The 22,006-nt window shown below is 39.7% G+C and overlaps 1 protein-coding gene across 5 annotated transcripts in view; it reads right to left on the bottom strand.

The window, feature by feature from the left end:
* The window catches only part of SMYD3 (SET and MYND domain containing 3), a 1,085,127-nt gene that overhangs the window by 332,929 nt on the left and 730,192 nt on the right, over positions 1–22,006 (bottom strand). The window contains exon 1 of one of the 5 annotated variants that reach the window (XM_069069142.1): positions 6,117–6,139. The exons of the other annotated variants lie outside the window; for them this stretch is intronic. The gene's annotated coding sequence lies outside the window, so the exon portion shown is untranslated. Of the gene's footprint in view, positions 1–6,116; positions 6,140–22,006 lie in introns of those variants that run through there. 5 annotated transcript variants of the gene reach the window in all.

The following is a 22,006-nucleotide window of genomic DNA, read 5'->3' as shown; positions in this document are numbered from 1 at the left end:
ACACACACACACACACACACACACACACACACACACACACACACACACACACACCCCATAAGGATTTTTTTTTAAAGTTCAGAAGGGGGTGCAAACAGGGTATTTATTTACTATCTTGTTAAATTTAATAGGCATTAAAAAACTGTTGTTAGCAAAAGTTAATGGCTTCATATACAATCATCTTTTTTTATTCTTTACATCTGGTTATGTTAGTTGATTGTTAAATTTATAACAAAAATGAAAAAAAAATTAAGAGCTTCGTATTTGAAGATTGAGTCCAAATCTGCTACTTGCTAGCTGTGTTATCTTGAATAAATGGCTTACAGTACACTCTCTGGACCCAGGTACCCTCTTCTTTAAAATGAGGGGGTTGGGGTTAGGTCCCTTTCTAACTTAAAGCCCATGATCCTCTAGTTGTGCTAATAAAGAAAGCTGGGAGGTGGGGATTAGAAAACAATATGTTTGGCTATAGTGATGAAGAAAAAATAGAGGGACAACCAGAGAGCCAGGGAGGAATACATGGTCCCCTTGTAGAAGCTGCCCAGTTCTCAGATGCAAGGAGGGAAGCTGGAGCCATAGTCCAGTCAATATTCTGTGACATAGGACTTCAGATTTGAGTAATGCACTGGTGTGTCCTTCATTCTTGAAAAGGACCAAGACGTCAGGAAGATAATGACATGACTTGCAAATGAATTGGATTTGAGTGAAGGAGGGCTGTGCAAAGTCACCAGCCTCATTTTCTCCTCCAAGGCCATATGGGTCCAGTAGGTGTACCCCCAACACAACACACTGGTTAAGAAACCCTCTTCTAACAAGCCTCGGCGGGGGGAGGGGGGGGGGAGGTGTTTCTGTGCTGTCACACTGACACCTAGTGGTGTAGGTGGACTGGGACAGAAATAAAGATGTCTGACCTAACCAAGATGGTCTGGGTCAGGATTGTAAATATTCCTAGCCATAAATACCACTGACAGAATGTATTACCAGGGAATATGTACAGCAGGAAAAGAAGCATGTCTGACCATGTCTGGTCAGTTCACAAATCTTTATATTCTATGGCTTATCTCCATCCATAGCAAGTGGAATGGAACAGAACAACCATATTAATTAGCTTTAGGAAGTCCCAGCATTGACAAAATGCTGGGCTTTAAGCAGGAATCTCTTGATTTCTTAGCAAGATTCTAACGACCTTCCGTACTTTCGAAATAATAGTCTTAATCAATGCTACCTACCACCATTTATTTATTACTCTTACATAAAATACATTACTTATTCTTTCATAGTTTTTTGTGTCCCCTCACTCCAACCCCACCCCTTTCCAGAATAAATTTCTTCACACTATGGATGTCAGTGTTTGATTGTACAACTCACTCTTCTAGGGAAATACTGAACAGATATTAGGCAGAGGGGTTCTTTGAGTCATCTTGTTTTCCACCGAAATCCATCACATCGCTGAATAAGGTTATAACAGAGACCTTTGAATGGTATCTTTCCCTTCTAGTCTCCCTCTTTCAACAACTCAGCCTCCATTCCTTGTCCTCAAAGTAGAATGATAAGTCAGTCAGGGCTTTATTTCCTTCCAACTTGCAGTTGGAGTTCAACCAATTAATCAGCATTGGGGTGGGGATGGAATTATGCCATCAGAGGTAGCTCGGCTAGTTCATAACACGCTTGACTTTAATTCATGTGTACTGTAATCCTTTGGGTTAAAGAGTCAGAAAGATTGTTCTGGTTTCTCTTATACTTCAAAGGAAGTAATTTAATGACTATGAATTATAGTCTTCTCATTACAATGTAGCTATGAAACACGACTGTTCTGGTATGATTTCCAGCCTGACTTCTTCACCAAAGGAACTTCAGGAAATAATTTTTTAAAAAGCCAACCTTTCTAGGCTTTCATCCAGAGGTTTCCTCACACAAAGGATTTTGTCCTTAGAACCCCAGTGGATGTGTACATACACAAAGCAGTGGAAGACCGTTGGAATGTAAAAGGAGACAGAATATAGAATGTGAAGGGAGATCCATAATAGGCTGCTAGAAAACCACTATTCCCTGGAGAAAGAAATGTGATGATGGACAATAGGATACTCCATGGGAGAAGTGAAAAGAGGACAATAATCAAGGCATAAAAGGGAGAATTTTGCATTAGTAATGTTAATAAAAATGAAAGGCTTAGCAAATGCAGCCTCTTTGCCATTTGCTAACAAGCCTGACAGGACAGGTCTGAATTATTCATGTTGCCCTGAAACTCAATTTAAGGCAGTCGTAAATAAAATATATATCCTAAAGGCTTAACTCTTTGAACAGTGGCTAGGTAAAACAGAGTCACAGTCTGGTTATCCATGAAAGGCAAGAGACAATGGTTTGTACTCTACTCTCTAATGTCTACCCTGACAGTGTGGACCTTCAGAAAACAGGCTCATTGTGCCCCCACAGGCAAGGTCACAGTGTCAGGACCCCAACTTTCTGGGTTCCTCTAAGGTGCTGCATTAGGCAGGGCATCCTGATAAAAGGTAGCCAAAGTTCCTTGTCACTGGACAACCTGTCTCCTTTCCTGTTTATTTGAACTGTTCAGCATGGTCTGCTCTTCTGTGTCCCCCTGTCAGATCCATTCATGTTCAGTTTCCCCTTTTTGTTCTTTTTTATTTGGTGACTTTACATTCGTGGCCTACAGTAGGTATCTTAAGCCAGCACTAACTTCTGTCAGGCCATCTAAATGTTTGACTTTGGTCATGTCTGCTGCTGATCATTAACCCCTCATCTTCCAGAAGACCAACATCCCAGGATCTCAGAGTTGGCAAAGACTCCAGATGTCAACCAGTCCAATTCAAATCTAACAAAAAATCCATGCTACCATTTCCCTGAGAAGTGGTCATTCATTTAGCTTCCACTTTAAGGCCTCTAGTGACAAGAAATCCACTACCTCCTAAGGCAACCCATTCCTATTTTGTACAGTACTAAAATTTGGGAAGTTTCTCCCCTATTAGAGTTTTATTGGGTGGACTCCAACCCAAGCACCAACCTTTTGTGAAAAATACTGAAGCCTACAATCAGAGTCTCCCACAACTGATTGAGGTCTGAAATGTTAGCATTCTGAAATGCCAGATCTACATGATGCCCAGAAGAAAATAAACTATGACACTAATGCATTGTTGGTGGAGTTGTGAACTAATTAAACCATTCTGGAGAGCAATCTGGAACTATGCCCAAAGGGCTATAAATAAGTGAATATCCTTTGTCCCAGCAATACCACTTCTAGTGCTGTACCCCAAAAAGATCATAGAAGTGGGAAAAGGACCTGTATGTACAAACCTATTTATAGCAGCTCTTTTTGTGATGGCAAAGAACTGGAAATCAAGGGGATGTCCATCAATTGGGGAAAGGCTAAACAAGTTATGGTATATGAAAGTAATGGAAATGAGGAGTGGATGGACTTCATAATATCCTGGAGAGACTTATATAAACTGATGCTGAGTGAGGGGAGCAGAACCAGGAGAAATTTGTACACAATTACAGATACAATGTATGTGTGATGACTAACTTTGATAGACTGGGCTCCTCTCAGCAATGCAAGGGTATAAGACAACTCCAAAAGACTCATGATGGAAAGAGATGTTTATATTCAGAGAAAGAACTACAGAGTCTGAATGCAGACTGAAGCAAACTATTTGCTCTCTCTTTTTTTTGTTTTGTTTTGTTTCCTCTTTCTCATTGTTCACTCCATTGGTTATAATCCTTCTTTATAACCTGACTAATGTTTAATGTGAAGGTATTTGTAGATCCTATATTTGATCGCATGTCCACCATGAGGAGGGAGAGGGAGAAAATTTGAAACTCAAGGGATTGTGGAAATGAATGATGTAAACTTAAAGTAAATAAATACATTTTTAAAATAAAATAAACTATACCCTTTTCAAGGTATACAAATGGACACCTCACCTCTTAATAGTGTTCTCTCTTTAAATTACCTCATCATATTCACGTATGTATACATATTGTTTCTTCCCAGAATATAAGCTCGAGGAGGTCAAGGATTGCTTACTTTTTCTCTTTGTATTGCCAGCATCTAACACAGTGTCTGGCACATAATAGTCATGAAATGGTTGAGGAAGATATTTGAATATGTGAAAGCATTCTGAGCAGGCAGGAGACAGTCAGCACACATGCCTCAAAGTAGGACTGCATTGTGCATGCCAGCCTCTATCTTGAAAGACAGTGCATTATCACAATTTCTCTATGTGGATGTTGTTACAAAGGCTAATACAGTGATTTTCACATTGAACCCAAATTAAATTTCCTTCTTGACTAGAGGACAATCAAAGTGACTGTCACACAGACACTCCAATTTGGTGAAAAGGCTTTGCTAAGAAAGAATAATTCTACTTTAATTATGTCATGCTAGGACAATCATTTGGCTGGATTTGTTTCAAATTCATAGTTATACTCATATCTTAGTGACCCCCTTAAGGGTTTCTTCATGCAACAGTGGGCCTAAAACAGAAGGACCTGGGTTCAAATCTAACTTCATACACTCACTATATGATCCTAGGCCACTTCATTTAACCTCTGCCTTAGTTTCCTCAACTGTCATATGGGGGTAATAATAGCACCTGCCGACCAGGCCTGTTGGTAAGAATCAAATCAAAAGTGATATTTGTAAAACACTGAGTATACAACCTGGCATACAGTAGGTGCTTAAAAAATGTTTGTTCTCTTCCCACCTTTCTTTTATCCATCTTGCTTGAGGGGACTTGGCTTTCACTCTCTATAGAAAAATTGCCTTCTCTCCTGCTATTACCTGCTCATGTATTTAACTCAGTGGGCCTACACCAGGAAAGTTGTTGCTGCAATGCTGGGAAAGTGGTTTCAGTTTAGAGCTTTACCATCTTGTCCTCCCACTGGATATTCAGGAGCTGATGTTGATAAAACAGGCCCCGCATGGTGTCTATGATCAGGGCTGGTCAGACAGCTCTATGGATAGTTCTACTCCTTTTACTGACTAACTGACTTTGGTCTGTAGTTCGATGGCATGCTGATTATTTAGCAAGCATTTCAAAGTCTCCTAGTGACATAAGATTATAGATGAGATGTTGGGAAGGAACTTAGAGACCGTTTAGCTGACCCCCTTTATTCTTTGATGAGGCCCACAGAGGTCAGATGACTTGTCTGAAATTACAGAGATAGAACCAGGATTTTAACCCAGACTCTTTGACAACCAAGCAATTGATATGCAATTATGAAGTGCTTATTATGTAGCCAGTACTGTGCTAGGCCCTGGAAACACAAACGTACAAGTCAAGCAGTCCTTTTCCTGGAGAAGCTTACAATTCAACCAAAGGAGACAACGTAACCATAAACACAAGAAATAAAAAAGAAAAATGCAGAGTAATCTGATAGGGGGAGTCACCATCAACAGGGTGGCTCTCAAAAGGCTTCCTGTAGAAGGCACCAATTCAGCTGAGTTTTGAAGGAAACTAGGGATCAACAAAACAGAAGGGAAGAATCAGAACATTCCAAGCACAGGGGACATTCAGCCTGGACAGTGTTTTCTCTACTGTGTCATGTCATTCTCCCTCCTGATCAACAAGCTTGCCACTGGATATCATAGCCGAATTCAGAGATAGCTTTACTCTTTTGAGTTTTTGATCAAAGCTTTAGGCTATGCACAGGGTGTCATTCCTCCTTTATTGGGCTCATTGTTTGTCTACAGAACTATATAGATCCCACCAAAAAGTCCAAGGTCAATTAACTCTGTGTCATCTTAGGTAAGCTCTTCAAATGGAGAGTCATCTATATATGGCCATTCTTGGAAGGCTGTTTCTGTGATTTTTGATGAAAGTCATAGTCTGTTGAGTTAAAACAATTTCCCAATGTAGCAGCAAGCACCCCAAGCGTCCTCAGGGTTTGCTGCCAACACAGGTTCTTAGATCTGCTTTGTTAAAGGAAAGCAACTCAAAATGGGTTAACAAGCTTACTTTAATCAGTCAAATATGTATGGTTTACCTAGTTCAGGGGAAAAAGGACAGCACCCCGAACTTCAAAGTATACAGACAGAATTATCAAGACAGAAACAGATCAAGTAGACAGATTTCCAAACTGTCCAACCATTACATACATACCAAACAACATCTGGGTTTCAAAGCTGGGGGACTCTGGACAACGGCTTCCCAGAATTTCACCTGATCAAATCACAGAACACTTCTCAAAGTGAGCCCCAAAACAAAGCCTCACATCAGGGCTTATATAGCCTTCTCCTGGCTCAGAGAATGTAACAACCTTATTGACCCACTGGCCAATCAAGAAGTATCTACTGAAAAACAAGCCTCCCACCTCGGGCTCCAGGTGCACTTTAGCATAGGGGCAGGGAAGATCTTCCAAATTTGCATTCCCATTACACCCAAGTGTCATAAAATGCATTCTTAACATGCTTTTCTAACCTGATATATATGAGAAACTCCACTAAAGTCTTCTGATGCTCCATTGTGGTGTGGAGGTGACCCCAAGCTCTTGAAGTTAAAGGTACTACAGCTTAAGACTAAGCTCTGCTAGGCAGGTATTTCCAGAATAGGAAGGCTTTGGGTATAGTACTGTGACCAATTATATGTCTATCATCAGAGGGCTAGACTCCTTATTGGAGGGGCTCAATACCAGGCCAGCCACAGGATGTTGCTTTATTCAGTCACAACTCTAGATGGCTATTTACACATCTGAGAGAGTTGCTATTCACACTAGTGGAGGGAGTATCCCAACCAAAGGATCCATCATGGATCCTTGAAATATTGTAATGTAAGAGAAAGTCATCATGGCTGCACTCAAGAATCATAAAATATATTCTTAACATACTTTTCTAACCTGATATCCATGAGAAACTCCACTAAAGTCCTCTGATATCTCACTGTGGTGTGTTGTCCCTGAATTCTTGAAGCTAAAGATGCCATAACCTGAGGATAAGCTCTGCTAGGAAGGTATTTCCAAAATAGAAATACACACTAGCTTCACTCAAGTTTCAAACAGTTAAATTTTATTGACGGAGTAGGAGAAAACTTATTATTACTGCAGCAATGTCACAATATAATTTAAGCTTCAATTAATAATTTGTAGTATACCAATGTATAACCAAGTGACATCTAATCTGTTTGAACATCAAGTGTAAAATTTGTAGTGGAGGATGTCACCTGGGATAGCTACAAGAGACTTCTGAACAGGCTATAGAAAGAGGAGATGCTGACCTGTAATCACCAAAGTAAAGATTGAATCAATAAGTCTTTACTATACCCACTGTGTTTAAATCACTATGCTAGGAGGTGGAAATACAAATACAATAATAAATGAAATTATTCTTATTTGTCACTAAATCTCCCTCTGGTTGTCTATCAACTATCATCAACATGGTGGGCAATGTTAAATAAAATCGTCAAGATTTGATGAGGATAATATTGAGGTTAAGAAGTTACTAGGTTTTAAAGTAGTAGAGAACTTGAAACAAAGTAGCTGCCCATCAACTGATGTTCATGATTATAGCCTAGATGGCTTACAAATTGTGGCATATGAAAGTAATTGAATATGGCTGAGTTGTAAGAAATGACAAATATGAAGAATTCAGAGGAACATGGGAAGATCTACATTGACTGATGCAGAATGAATAAGCAAAAGAGGAAAGCAAACAATGGAAATGGGAAGAAAGGAACCAAAACAATGTTCTGTCATCATAATGACCAAGAGGGCCTCAAAAGAAGAATATGAGAAAGCAATTCATCTCTTTCTCTGCAGAGGTGAAGGAATTGGGTGTGTGGAATACTCTTCATACACCTGAACTTCATCTGTGTCCAGGTTAGTTTTGCTAGGCTTTCTTCTTTTTTCCTTTTCCTTTCTCCTCTCCTTCTCTTTCCTTTTCCTTCCTTCCTTGCAAGGGACATATGGGGAAATGAAGATGATGTCAAAATGAAAGAACACATTATAAAAAGTTACTCAAAACAAAATAAATTTTTCTTGCCAATCTTTTGTACTACCATATGATCCAAAGAAGAATGTTTAGAGAAACATGCACACTTGCAATCAGAAATGAAATGGAAAAACTTTAAAGAGATACAGGGCCATGAAGACTGATATAAAAAGCAAATGTTTCTTTTGCAAGTCTGAACTATATGTGTACCCATCTTTGTTGCAAAACAATTCTGAAGCATGTGATAGGATCACATTGCACAGGGGAAATTATAAAAATGTCAGCCACACTTCAACACTTGTCTTTGCATAGCTTTTGCAACTGAGTAGGGAACACCTTCAAGCAAAGTATACCTTCCACAGTATGACAGCCTAGATTTTTCCTTTTTCTTTGGAATAGGCCACCACTGCCTATTTATGTTATATGAAAAAAGGTGGGACTCCAGAAAGCAGAGGAACTCAAAGTAGAATGAACTTTTGAATGTGGGAAGGGGATGCAGAGGCTTTTGCATAGATTCTTTCATAACACTGGGAACGCTGAAGAAAACTGCTGAGATTGCACAGATGCCATGACTGGCATCCAAAGATGCCATCTAAAGATGTCACCAAGATAACAACTGTGACAGCTATCGTGTCATTTCTCTACTCCCCAATCCCTGGCAAGATCCTGGTCATTCTCTTGAGAGCATCTTCAGTCTCACACAACATAACTTCAGACATCAGGGTGACATAAAAAATATGTTCTTTATCATGAGAGAAAGATACAAAAATGTAGAGGTGGGAAACATGTGGAAAAGCAGAGAAGTTTAGGAGTAAACAATCATGGAAGTCTGGTACTAGCATCTTCAATCACATTAAATTTAATATGTATTTTTTAAAACTACATAGTAGTTCAGTTTCTCTTTTTCTGTTCTCTATATTATTGAAATGTTCATCTTGGTTGATATTTGTTAAGTTCATATTTTTTTAAAAAGGAGAAAAAAGGCATTGATGCTATAATCTCTATGCTATAATCATGAATCTTAAAAAAAAAAAGGCTCAGGTAATCTCAGTGTCTTCTTGACTATCCACTCTAGCTTAACCCCACATATCCAATCAGTTGCCAAATTTTGTCTTTTTTACCCCATAACATCTCTCACATCTTCCTCCTTCTTGCTACTCACATAGCACTCTAGCTCAGACCCCCACTTCCTCTCATCTGGACTAAGCTTCTTAACTGGTCTTTCTTTCTCAAGTTTCTGCCCACTCTAATCCATCCTCCATACAGCTATCAAAGTGATTTTCCTAAACAATAGGTCTGACCCCATGTCACTCACCTACTAAATAAATTTCATTGGCTCCCTATTACTTAAAAAACAAAACTGCCTTATATGACTCTGCCATTACTAATGGGGTGATCTAGGGTCACAGATAGATGTATTTATTCAACTTCTATGGAGCCTTTCTTAGGGATGTGACAAGGAACTGTGAAACTGAGACTATAACATATGACTATGAAAAACCCTTTGTAAATGGAGGCAAAGAAAACCCAATGTTTTGGATGGCTGCTGATTTTAATCTATATCCATTCCATGACAGGGAAATCAATTATCTGAGGCAGTCTCGAAATAGAATTTCAAAATCCATCAAGCATCCAACATTTTAGTCCTCAAAATGTTCATTGGCATCACTTGCATTTGGTAACGCTGCTTCTTTCTGCTTTTTCTTACACCAACATGCTACAGTCATATAAATATATGCCTATAGCAAATAGTTCTAACACAAACACAAACTGTTATACAAACCAAAGGAAAAATAGGAACAGAAAGGAAAGTAATATATAATCACATGCTTCCAGGTATGTTACTGTATTTCACTTGGTCCCCCCATGATTTCCATGAGAGCATCACTGGGTTATCTGTGAATGAAAGCCAACTTGAGTTCACAGCAATGGTCCTAGGCTAACTGCCTGAGGACTCTAATCCCTAGCTTACTGAAAGCTGGCGTTTGGCCCCAGCTTTCCTGTCCAGTCTTATCTCAAACTAATCCCCTTCACCTACACTATATTCAAGTCAAAATTAACTACTCCCTATCACCTGTGAGGTCTCTTCCAGTTGGAAATCTATGACCACCATCCCCCTCCTATCTCCTTGCCTTAGCTCATGCCATCCACCATACCTAGAAGGGACTTATTCATCACATCTGCCTATTGGTGGATATACAGACTAATGACCAGGATACTGAGATGACTGGAGAATGTGCCAAATTGGGAATTGGTGGAAGGAATTTGGAATGTTTACCCTGGAGAAGAGAATGCCTGGCTGGAGGTAGGGGGAGAAAAAAGAGGATACACTAGTTGACTCTGAGTATTTGAATGGTTTTAATGCTGAAGGGAGATTAGATTTGTCAGAGAAGGAAGAATTAGGAGCAATTTGGATTGAACTTGCAAGATGCAAACTTGGGCATGATGTAAAAAAAAAACTGTCTAACAATTAGAATCGTCTGAAATATGGAATGGGAGGTCTCAGAAGATAGTGGTTTCCCCCTTACTTAGAGTCTTGAGCACAGAGTGGATGATTACTTACGTGGAATGTTGGAGATTTTTGTTCAGGTATGAGTTGAACTTTGAGGTCCTTTCCAACTTTGATTCTGGGATTCAGTTGTACACAGTCAGCCAATCAACAAGGATTTATTAAGCATTTTCTATGTGCCAGAAATTGGGGCAAGCAATGGGAATACAAAGAAAGGCAAAAACATAGCCCCTGCTTTTACAAAATTCACATTCTAATGGAGGAGACAACACTCAAAAATTGTTTGTTTACAATACACACACATACGCACATAAACACACACACATAGGTTGCTGTTGTTTGTCCTTCATTGTTGAAGAGGATCATGATGTCAGGAAGGTGATACCATGCATGACTTGAAAGTGAATATTAAAAGGACATAATCTAAGAAGGAAGGCACTATTAATGGGGAGGGAGAGGGGTACTGAAAAAGGTCTCTGGCAGAGCGTGGAATTTAAGATGAGTTTTGAAGGAAGCCAGGAGACATAAGTGAAGGGAGGAGCATTCCAGCCATGAGGGATAGCCAGTGAAAAGGTACAGTCAAGAATTGCAGTGTCCTATGGAAGGAAAAGAAGGTAGGCCAGTGTCAGTGGACCATAGAGTATATGGAAGGGAGTAGTATTTTCCGTATTCTAATCTGCATTTGGAAGCCTGTTGATTATTCCTGAAAGATCTGGAAATTATTATTATTATTTTTAAGCAATTGGGGTTAAGTAACTTGCTCAAGATTACACGGCCAGTTATTTCTGGGTATGGTGCTAAGTATCTGAGCCTGGATTTGAACCCCAGGTCATCCCAACACTGGAGCCAGTGCTCTTACTTGCTGAGCCACCTGGCTGCCCCTAAGCAATTGGAATTAAGTAACTTGTTCAAGGTTACACAGCCAGGTGTTTAGGAAATTATTTTCAAATAGCCTAAAGAAGCACATATGTAACAGAGTGGAGTAGAAGAATCATTGGACTAGAATTCTGGAGACTTGGGTATGAATTAGTACTCTGCTACTTGTCAGCTGGACAGAGATGCTGAAGGTATGTAAAGAACACATAAAATAGTCCCCACTAGTAGCATTCTCCAAAGAAGAGGCATGAGAGAGAGAGAGACAGAGAGAGACAGAGAGAGAGAGAGAGACAGAGAGAGAGAGACAGAGAGACACACACAAAGACATAGAGAGACAAAGAGAGAGAGAGAGACTGGGGAAGTGGGGAAAAGACATGGGGATCCCAAGGTTGTGTTGATCTTTCACTGCTCCATACTCTATACTCTCATAAAAGCTCACTGTGCAACAGAAAAATTATGAGTAAGGCTGAGGAACATTAGCAATATTTCAATTTTTCCTTATGTCCTTAAATTCAACCTCTAATCATCTGTCACTGTTTCAAAGGACAAGGGTTCTCCCAGAAGCAGCGGGTTGCCTTGGAAGGGAGTGGGTTCCCTCAATGAAGATTTTCAAGGAAAGGTTTGGTGACCACTTGTCAGAGGCATGTTGTAGAAGAAAATCATGGTCAGATGTAGGGTGAACTCGTTGGTCTCAGAGTTCTATCCCAATTCTGATTCTGCAATAAAATTTTGTGGAGGGAAGGCAATGGGGAGGAAAAAAAGCAGAAGCTAAGGTTACACATTAATCAATCAACAAACCTTTATTGGGCACATATTTGTGCAAGGGACTGTGGTAGGTGCTAAAGATAAAAAGTCAAAGGGTAGGTATTGAGTATACAAAGACAGAAGTGGCTATGAGAAGCCTAAGAAGAAAATTCATATATATTTAATAATTTGTTGAGGGGAGACACTAGTTGCTGGGAAAATTTTTTAAAAAGCTTAATGCTGAGGTGGAAGTTAAGCTGAGCTTTCAAGAAAAATAAGAATTCTAAGAGGTAGAAATGAGAAGCGAGTGCATTCCAGGTATGGGAGACAGTCATTGCCAAGGCAAGAAGATAAGAAGAGAGCCCTGTACAAAGAACTGTAGGGTCAGTTTGCTTGGACCATACTATGTGAGAAAGAATTCTGGGTAATAAGACTGGAAAGGTAGGTTAAGGCCAAGCTGTGAGATGTATTAAGTACCAAACTGAGGAATATCTATATGATCCTTGAAGTAACAGGGAGCCACTGGCATTTTTTGAGTAAAGGGGACTCAAACTTCAGAAAAAAAAAAAAACCATTTTGGTAGTTGTGTAGAGGGTGGAATTGAGTGGCAAGAGGACTGGGGCAGAGAGAACAATCAACACATTGTAGTATTCCAGGGTGAGAAATCTTGAGAGATTGAACTAAGGTGATAGCTCTATGAGTAATAAGAAAAAGATAGGAAAGACGTAGATGTTGAAATGACAAGATTTGGAACTCGTTGGATACACTGGAGTAAGGGAGAAGGAAGATGCTGAAGTTGCAATTTATTCCTCACTTCTGGATTTTGACAGCTTCAGTGTAGAGGAATGTGGGTTTGGAATTTGGGGGCAATGAAGAGGAACAGAAGCAGTTCCAGAAATATTGACAAGCATATTTTCTTCACAGCAGGGATCAGTTGGAGCACCTTCATGAAACACAGTCTACTTTTCTTTTTTTGCCTGCTTAATTCTGAAGATCCTCTAAGAGTCGTTTCAGTATGGAAGAGAGTAGCAGAGTAGGGAGAAGGACAGAGTGCATTTGTTTCTGTCACTGTTGGGTTTTATTAAATTTTGATAGTTGCCCAGAGGTGATGGGTACAGGGAGTTGGGCTCAGCTTTCAACATTTCTTTTTTTTTTTAAGTCAAAAGTAAATTGAATTAAACTACGGCCTCTGTGCTATCATGAACCAATAGACACAAATACAAAATGAGTGGTAAAACATTTACAGGTCTCACATTCACTGAATGTACAATGTCCCAGCCCATCAAGAACCAGATGTAGTATATTCAGTATAAAAATGTTTGGTCTATAAAGAAGACCTTTATCCTAATACCATGATCACCACACAATCTGTTAGTCCTTGGGCACAGAGAGCAGCAAAATCAGAATGGCTGAATTATGGATGATTTGGCAAAAATCAAAATTTAAAAACGTTTTAGAATGCCCTGAATAAAAATCATGTGAGAGAGAAACTGTCATTTCTTTCATTTCCCCTTTATCTGTTTCTTTGTCTCTGTCTGTCTGTCTGTCTGTCTCTGTCTCTCCCTCTTTCCTCCCTCTACCCTTCTTCCCCACCCCCTTCCCCGCCAAGAATACTTTGTGAATTAGAGGTGAAGAGAGAAGTTTGGGGAAGATATTTTAAATTAAGTGTTTTGTTGATGCCCTCAGTGTCTCAATATTTACAGAGTCATTCAGTTGACAGCATGTATTAAGTAAGTACTATATGACAGGCACTGTGCTAAGAGCCAGAGATACTGGGGGAGAGGGTGCAGGGAGGGGAAGGCAAAAGACAGTTCCAGCTCCTAAGGAGCTCACCATCTAATGGCAAAGGCAATAAACAAAGCACTTTGCTTTCACAACAACCCTATCATGTAGGTACTACAGGTACTGTTGCCCCCATTTTACAGATGAGCAACTGAGGATTACAGCTATCAAGGCAAGAAGCAGGATATTGACCCATATGACTCTAAGGTCAGCACTTTACTATCTACTACATCATGCAAAAGATAAAAAAAAAAAAAACCTGTCCAAAACGAAAAAAAAAATTTAAGAGAGACACACTACAGAGTAATGTATAAGGAGAGGAGCAGACTTTAAATCACTAGGCTAAAAAAAATGAAGCCCTCTTCATGAAGTGCTGAAAGTAACATCCTGAATTAACAAAATATTTTTGAGCTCTTGTTATGTGCAAAGCACTACAGTACAAACTGTGGGAGATGGACAGACGGACACACTTACCCCACCCCACCCTACACCCAAAGATCTAAGACATGATTCCTATCTTCAAGTAAGTTTCACTCCAGCTGGGAAGATAAGACATACACATCTCAGTCTCCATCCCATAAATGGCGCATGTTCCAAAAGCTGATGTTAATGCTTGGTTGTGAGCTTTTTGACCTCCCCTTTATACTGTGAAAAATTGAGGACCTCAAAGAGTTTTTGTTTCTGTGGGTTCTACCTACTAATATTTATCATACAAGAAATGAAAATCTTTTAGTAGAATTATGAAAATAGTTCTGACTTGGGTGACCCCCTGAAAGAGACTGAGGGGGGCTCCAGAGGTCCCCAGATCACACTTTGGGAAGCACTGTTAGTATATGCTTCCTCTTGCTTATCCCAATTGGTTCAGTTTCTAATTGACAGAACAGTACATGGTGTAATAGCTGAGTGAGAGAAGCAGATTGGATTCTTCAGAATATGCAAGGATTGGGGCAGCTAGGTGTAAGGGTTATGGGATTTAAAGATCTCCCATGCCCCATGGATGTGCTGACATAGCAGAGCAAGAGAAAGTGAAAAGCCGAGCTAACGGTCCTGCGGTTGGCAGTTGGTGGCAGTTGCCTTTTTTTTTTTTTTTGAGTTAAGACTCCTGCTGAGGACTGCCAGCAGCCGGAGCTGCTGGGAGCAGGACTTTCTGCTAAGGACTGCCAGGGGCCGGAGCTGCTGGGAGCCCGCTTCCAGGACACTGGGTGGTTGCTGTGAGTGGGGAGAGGAGGACCTTTGCCTGAGGTAGCCTGTTCTGTTTTAAAGGCTTGAAAATGTGGGTGCTTTCTACTTTATCTACCTGTGCCAATGTCATAACTACTCTGATGGCTTTCACTTTCTGGTTTTGGGACTCAGTCTTTTGGTATCTTAATAAATTTTCTAGTTTATTTCCCCAAATGGCCAACCTGACGTATTTTGTGATGGATAATTATATCAGCATATTTGTAATCTCTATAGGCATTGTGAATATGGCATTGCTGATACACTAGGTGGCCCAGTGAATAGAGCACTGGAGTCAGGAGGACCTAAGTTCAAATCCGGCCTCAGACACTTCACATACTTATTAGCTGTGTGACGTTGGGCAAGTCACTTAACCCCAATTGCCCTGCCTCCCCCCCTAAAAAAACAAAACAGAATATGCAAGTATTTTCCAAGACTAAGACCTGTGCAGCTCATTCCCAGACCTACTTCCATCCCTGATCACTTTTAAAAAGAACACTTCTTTCTTAAGTGGGCAAACAAAAATGGCAATAATAAGAAGAATGAATCCTAGAACTCTCATTCAAAGTTTTATGACTTAGAAAACTCTTTCCTCACCACAAGCTGAGGACATAAGTAGCACAGAAAACATTGCCCCTATTTTACAGATGAGAAAGCTAAAGCTTGGAAAAATAATCATACAACTGTGGTAAGTATCAGAGTGAACTGGTCTCAGCTCAATCATTAGCACGCCTAGGGCCTTTCTGTAGTTCTCATCATACTTTGACCATGCCAAAGATTTTTATTTATTTACTTTTACTTTACAACATTCAGTTCCACAATCCCCTGAATTCTAAATTTTTCCCCTTCCTTTCCCCCCCACCCCATGGCGGCATGCAATCCAACACACAGATACCTTCACATTAAACATTAGTCAAGTGGTAAAGAAGGATTATAACCAATGGAATAAACAAGAAAGAAGGAACAAAACAAAACAAAAAAGAGAGAAAGAGCACGCAGTTTGCTTCAATCTGCCATGCTGAAGATTTTCATGCCATCAGAGTCAAGCTAGTATTAATATTCAATCATCTTTACATGGAGGAAAAGAATAAAATAGAAGTATTGGCCTAGATTCCTCAAATTCTTTTGTTTGACTGGATACCATCATATCTCATCTGGGAAATAGTCGCTAAATAAAAATACAATAGAACATAGGTAATGTTAATATGTGGTTTCCTAAGTCAAAATTTGGCCAATAAGAATTCATATTTATAGTTTAGTGGCTCCCCATTTCTACTTGAGTTTGACACCACTGGTGTAGAGGACCTCAGTGGTCCTTACAATTCAGTAAGAGATTTTGTTTAAAGATGGACAAATTGCTCTCTTCTGGAATTGGAAGTGACCCTGGATGTCATTTAATCCCACTCAACTCAGAATATCTGCTCCAGTCTTTCTACCCAAGCCTCAAATATAGAGGCCTGAGGGGAAAAAAAGGAAAACATTCAGAGATCTGACTGCTAAATGCATCTGCAAATTCAAATATAAATATAAGGAATGCAAAATTTATGGATCTTTAAGGAACACAGCACAAATGGGGAACATTTAGGAATTATTATGCACATTGTTAAAACACTCGAGATTTTGCAGGCTTAGCCAAATCTGTGGGAGAATGTGTTTTGTGAATTTTTTAGTCTTTCTTTCTAAATTCGTTACTTGACTATTTCATCTAGAAATAATTTATTATTGATTAATTATCCAAGAGCCCAACCCAACCATCCCAAATTATTTTAAAAACCGTGGAAGTCCCAATTTACACGTCTTAATTCTGAGAGAGAACTCCCTGGATTAATTCCTGATATCCTCATCTGCCCATTGGAGGTCTAAAGCCCCTTCTAGCTCTAACATTCTATAACTGCAATTAACATGACCTCAGAGTTGTTGGCTTGGCTTTTTTTTTAAGGCAGACCTTAGATGATGAACATAAGAGCTATATTTCTATTTATTTACCCAGGTGAATCTCTGCAAAGATGGCTGCTGCATACTGCCTGATCACCCCCTCCCCAAACACACATACTTTATCCTTGGCATGCCTGTTTAAGTCTGTAAAGCACGTTGAAATCCTGGAGGATTTTGGGACTGTATGAATGCCACCACTACTTTTCATATTTTCACAAGTAAATACTAGAGGCTTTGGCAACAACAGGGTTTTGGGAACCACTTTGTCTCTGAAGCCTTCCTTCCCTTTCTAGTGTAATACCAGGATAAGCTTAATGAGGGACTGAAGCAGAGAGGCAAAACAACGTTTTGCACACAGAGTGAGGTGCTGGTAATTTTCTGTTCTTTGTTTTTTATTAATATAGCAGCCACTTGTTTTGAAAATGAGGCCCTCTCCTTTGCCCTAAGCATCCCAGTTAAGAAATTAAACCACGGGGAAAAAATGAAACCCCAAAGAAATAATGGGATTAAGTTCTATGACATCTACAAATATGTGTGGTATCCCAGGGAACCTCCCAAATTTCCTTCACACCAGCCAAGGGCATGGCTTTACTGATAAAATAAGCTTCTGCCGACTGTTTCCATTGTTAAGGTGGGCTTGTTGAGTGGGTAAACTGCTGGACCTAGAATTAGGAAGACCTGGGTTCATATCCCATCTCTGATAGCAGCTGTGTGTCAGTGAGCAAGATGTATCACCTATCTGGGCTTCACTTACCCCAACTGCAAAATAGGTATAATCAAACTTGTAGCATCTGACTTAAAAGTCATTGTGAGGCTTAAATGGGTTAATCATGCAAAGTGCTTTACAAACTTCAAAGTACATTAGCTTTATTACTGTGAGTGCAAGTATAACAGGAATTCAGTCATTTACAGTTCTCTTTTCTGTTCCTTTGCACACCACAAAATACATGCTTGCTGAAGTTCATTGGAGTCATAAGGGGAAAAAATTTAAGTAATTTAAATGAGCATAGGTATTAATAGCCACTCAGTATAATAGCTGAGATATTAATTTGTGGCATAAAGCCTGTGTCACACATAAGATTGTTCTGTGATGTAATGAAGAAGTACCAGAAGACTGGTATCCACTGGGAGTGTTGTTTGCCTTGAGGAAAATTATAAGCTGGGATCCCAATTAAGCGGCTCACCCTCCAGCAAGGTTTTGGAGAGTTTCTTTCCTAAAAAGAGCCAGCAGTGTATTTACAGACTTCTGAGGCTGAAGAGGGACTCGAGGGGGCACCTAACAGATCCCTCATTCTCTAGAGAGTTCCACATGTTAGCTAGTAACATGAATTCTAGCCTTTTTCACCTCCTAAGACTCAAGATGAGAGTTTGAAACTAGACAACATTATTCACCGAACCACATTGTGAAAAGTACCAAGCCAGCTAAAAGAAAGGGGGAAATAAGTCAGGGGAATGCATCTGAGATTCCTTTTGGTACCTTTAAAGCACTTAGCACAGGACTGAGAGATGGGGAACCTGTGGCCTTTAGATCATATGTGGCTCCCTAAGTCCTCAAAGATGGCACTTTGACTGAATCCAAACTTCAAAGGGCCACACTTGAGGACCTAGAGGGCCACATGTGGACTCGAGGCTGCAGGTTCCTCACCCCTGGCTTAGACCATAACAGGTGCTTAATAAATGTTTGCTGACTGACTGACCGAAGGATCTCTGCTTGCATTGGGGTCATTTTACTTTCTGTAGGGAAAAGACAAAACAACACCATCTTCTTAAGGATGAGAGGGGAAAAAAAAAATCTAATTCTGTTACTAGGTTCTTTGGACCAATCATAGATTCATGGCAGATGCCATAATCCCCTCCAAAGCAAATATCTCAGCTACATACTATAGTCTGTGAGGGTTCTTAAAAATTGTCTTTAAGGGGCGGCCAGGTAGCACAGCGAGTAAGAGCACTGGCTCCAGTGTCGGGATGACCTGGGGATCAAATCCAGGCTCAGACACTTAGCACCCACCCAGAAACACCTGGCCATGTAACCTTGAGCAAGTTACTTAACCCTGATGGCTTAAAAAAATTGCCTTTAAAAGAACCCAATTCTCCCATGTCTTTATCTATCTAGCATGACTTTCATCACTATTGCTGCAAAACAACGGGATATTTTTAACTAGGGATTACAATTACAACTGAATGACAAATGTACTTGCTATATAATGCTTCCCATTCACTAAGCAGAGCCCTAGTTGTCCATAAGGAAGACCAGTCTCAAACAAATTACTCCTTATCATTCTGGCCACAGCTTGACTGTTGGGTATTTGAAATACAAATGCTGATACCTTATTTGTTGATCATCACACTGATAATTTAAGGGTTACTGATAAAGTCTTTGCATTTGCTTCTAGGTTAATGTGATATGCCATGAAATTGTAAAGGAAATATGGAAGAAGGAAAGGGGATGAAGTGGGGAAAAGATTATAATTCAAGAGAATATACTAGAGTTTAAATATATATATATATATATTATTATTATTTTACATGTAACTTGGAAATGATACATACAGGCACTGGGGCATAGAGATCCACCGTGCCCTACTGGAAAGTCAGAGGAGGGATGGGGAAAGATATGGGAGAGAGCAGATTGGGGGAGGGGATATTCAGTGGGATTGCTGTTTTGTGGTGGTGGGTAGGAAAAATGGGGAGAAAAAAATTGTAACTCAAAATCTTGTGGGAATGAATGATGTAAACTAAAAAATAAAAACGAGAGAAAATAATATTTTTAAAAGAATATACTGGAGCATTTTGAAGTTTTCAAAGCACTTCAAATATATAATTTCATTAGACTTTAATAAAAATCTTGTTAAATGGATATTGCAGGCATTATCCCATTTTATGGATGATAAAATATAAGTTTAGCTTAGAAACAGAAGCAAGTCACAATTATGTGACTTGCCCAAGGTCACTCCTGTAATCTGTGCCAGTGGAGTATTTTGAACTCAGTGTGCCTAACTCCAATTCCTCTATCATTTCCACCCTCACCCCTTACCTTCAGTCTCTCCCTGTCTACTGGTTCCTGCTCTGTTGCCTATAGGCATTACTCATGTCTCTTCCATCCTTAAAAAACAAAACAAAACCAAAAATCCCTCATTTGAACCTGCTATTCCTGCTAACGATCGTTTTCTATCTTTCCCTTCTTTCACAGCTAAACTCTTCAAGAAATCTGTCAACATTTGTGACTCATTTCCTCTCTTTATTCTCTTCTACATTTTCTGTGCTCTATCTTCTCACTTCTACATTCAACTGAAACCACCCTCTCCAGTTACCAGTGATCTCCTGTCAAATCTGATTTTTTTCCAGTCCTCATCCTTCTAGATCTCTCTGTAGCCTCTGAACCTGTTGACTACCCTCTTCTCCTTGACATTCTCTTCTCACTAGGTTTTCATGGCTCTCTCCTAGTTTTCCTCCTAAAGATCAAATAATATTTGTAAAGTGCTTAACACAGTGTCTGGCATATAGTAGGCACTTAATAAATGCTTGATTCTTGCCCTTTCCCATTCCTCCTCTCTGCCTAACTGCTTCTTCTAAGTCCCCTTTGCTGGATTTTCATCCAGTTTTCTAATCACAGGTGTCCCGCAAGGTTCTGTCCTGGGCCTTATCCTCTTCTTATTCTACATTACATCACATAGTGATTTCATCAGCTACCATTGGTTCCATTGTCAGCTCTGTGCAGATAATTTCTAGATCTATATATGCAACCCTATCCTATTAAACTCCAGTCCAATATCACCAATTGCCTTTTGGACGCCTCTATACAGATCTCAAATTTCCCATGTACATAACAAAAATCATCATTTTCCCCTTGAAACCTCCCCATTTCCCAAATTTCCCTATTACTGTTAAGGGTACCACTACCCTCTGAGACTATGAGTTTTCAGTGAAGGTTCTGGTCTTTATTGGTAGAGGGAATTTCCTCAACAAGAGTGCCCTGCATCTATTAAATCACAGGCCCATACTAGAAAATATATTTACAAAGCACTTCATGGTTACCATGTGCTTTTCCATACATTACCTCAGGTGATACTTGCAATATACCTGCAAAGCAGATAGTACAAATAGCATGGGCCTTCTTTTCCCTGGAGGGACAGTAATTTGCCCAACATCACACAACTAGCCAATGGAGACAGGGGAGTATCTTTCTGACTCCAAGTTTTGATGCTCTTTGCATAGAAGTGTCTATAGAAACATGCCACCTATTCTGAAACCTCCCAAGATCTACACTTCCTTCATATTCAAAATTACTAATAATGATATCAGTATGATTCATCTGAGACCAAAATGAATCCAGCTAGCAGCAAGAAGGACAACTAATAGTATTGGAAACCTGTGCCAGGTCTAAGTCATTTAATTGCACGATGATGGAGACAAGAAGCTATTAGAACTAGCCTCCAGCACATTTTTCTCCCTTTTCTATCATCAGCTCTAGTTACCTGTATAAACATTACCTTTTTGGGGGATAGGAAGGAGATCTACTCCCAGCAGAGTTTCTTAAACTATATTTTGTAAGATATCCATAAAATATCTAAGGAGCTTTAAGCAATCCAATCAACAAGGACCCAATAGAGTCAACTCATTAATTTCAATCATTTTCCATTCCCTCATCTGGTAATTCACAATTGTCATAAAATTTAAAGAGGACAAATGATGAACACAAGTTTCCATTTGAAATAAAAGCAGCAAAGCTTCTAGGGAGGGGCGACTCATCATATTAGCATCTACTCTTTGCAACCTAAAGTCTTGGAACTGTTCCTTTTCCTAAATGACAAGTGGTGCTCACCTTTTTCTATTTCTCCTGGCAAGGAATGCTTGCAGTTTGCAATTTCAACTTCCAGGAAGCATTAGCAGTTATCCTAATAATTCCTCCCCACAGCATATACATATGTTCCCACAGGCTAAATGCCTAGACTGATAAAGGTGGTGCTGGAGTCTCTACACAAGCAGCTTTACCCCTGGGCCTT

This window comes from Petaurus breviceps, unplaced genomic scaffold (genome assembly GCF_028583685.1).
Source record: "Petaurus breviceps papuanus isolate PSGF00001 unplaced genomic scaffold, PetGlider_PUasm1.0 90778, whole genome shotgun sequence".
Classification (NCBI taxonomy): Eukaryota; Metazoa; Chordata; class Mammalia; order Diprotodontia; family Petauridae; genus Petaurus; species Petaurus breviceps.
The sequence above is the reverse complement of the archived record's forward strand: the minus strand, read 5'-3'. Positions and strand labels throughout refer to the sequence as shown.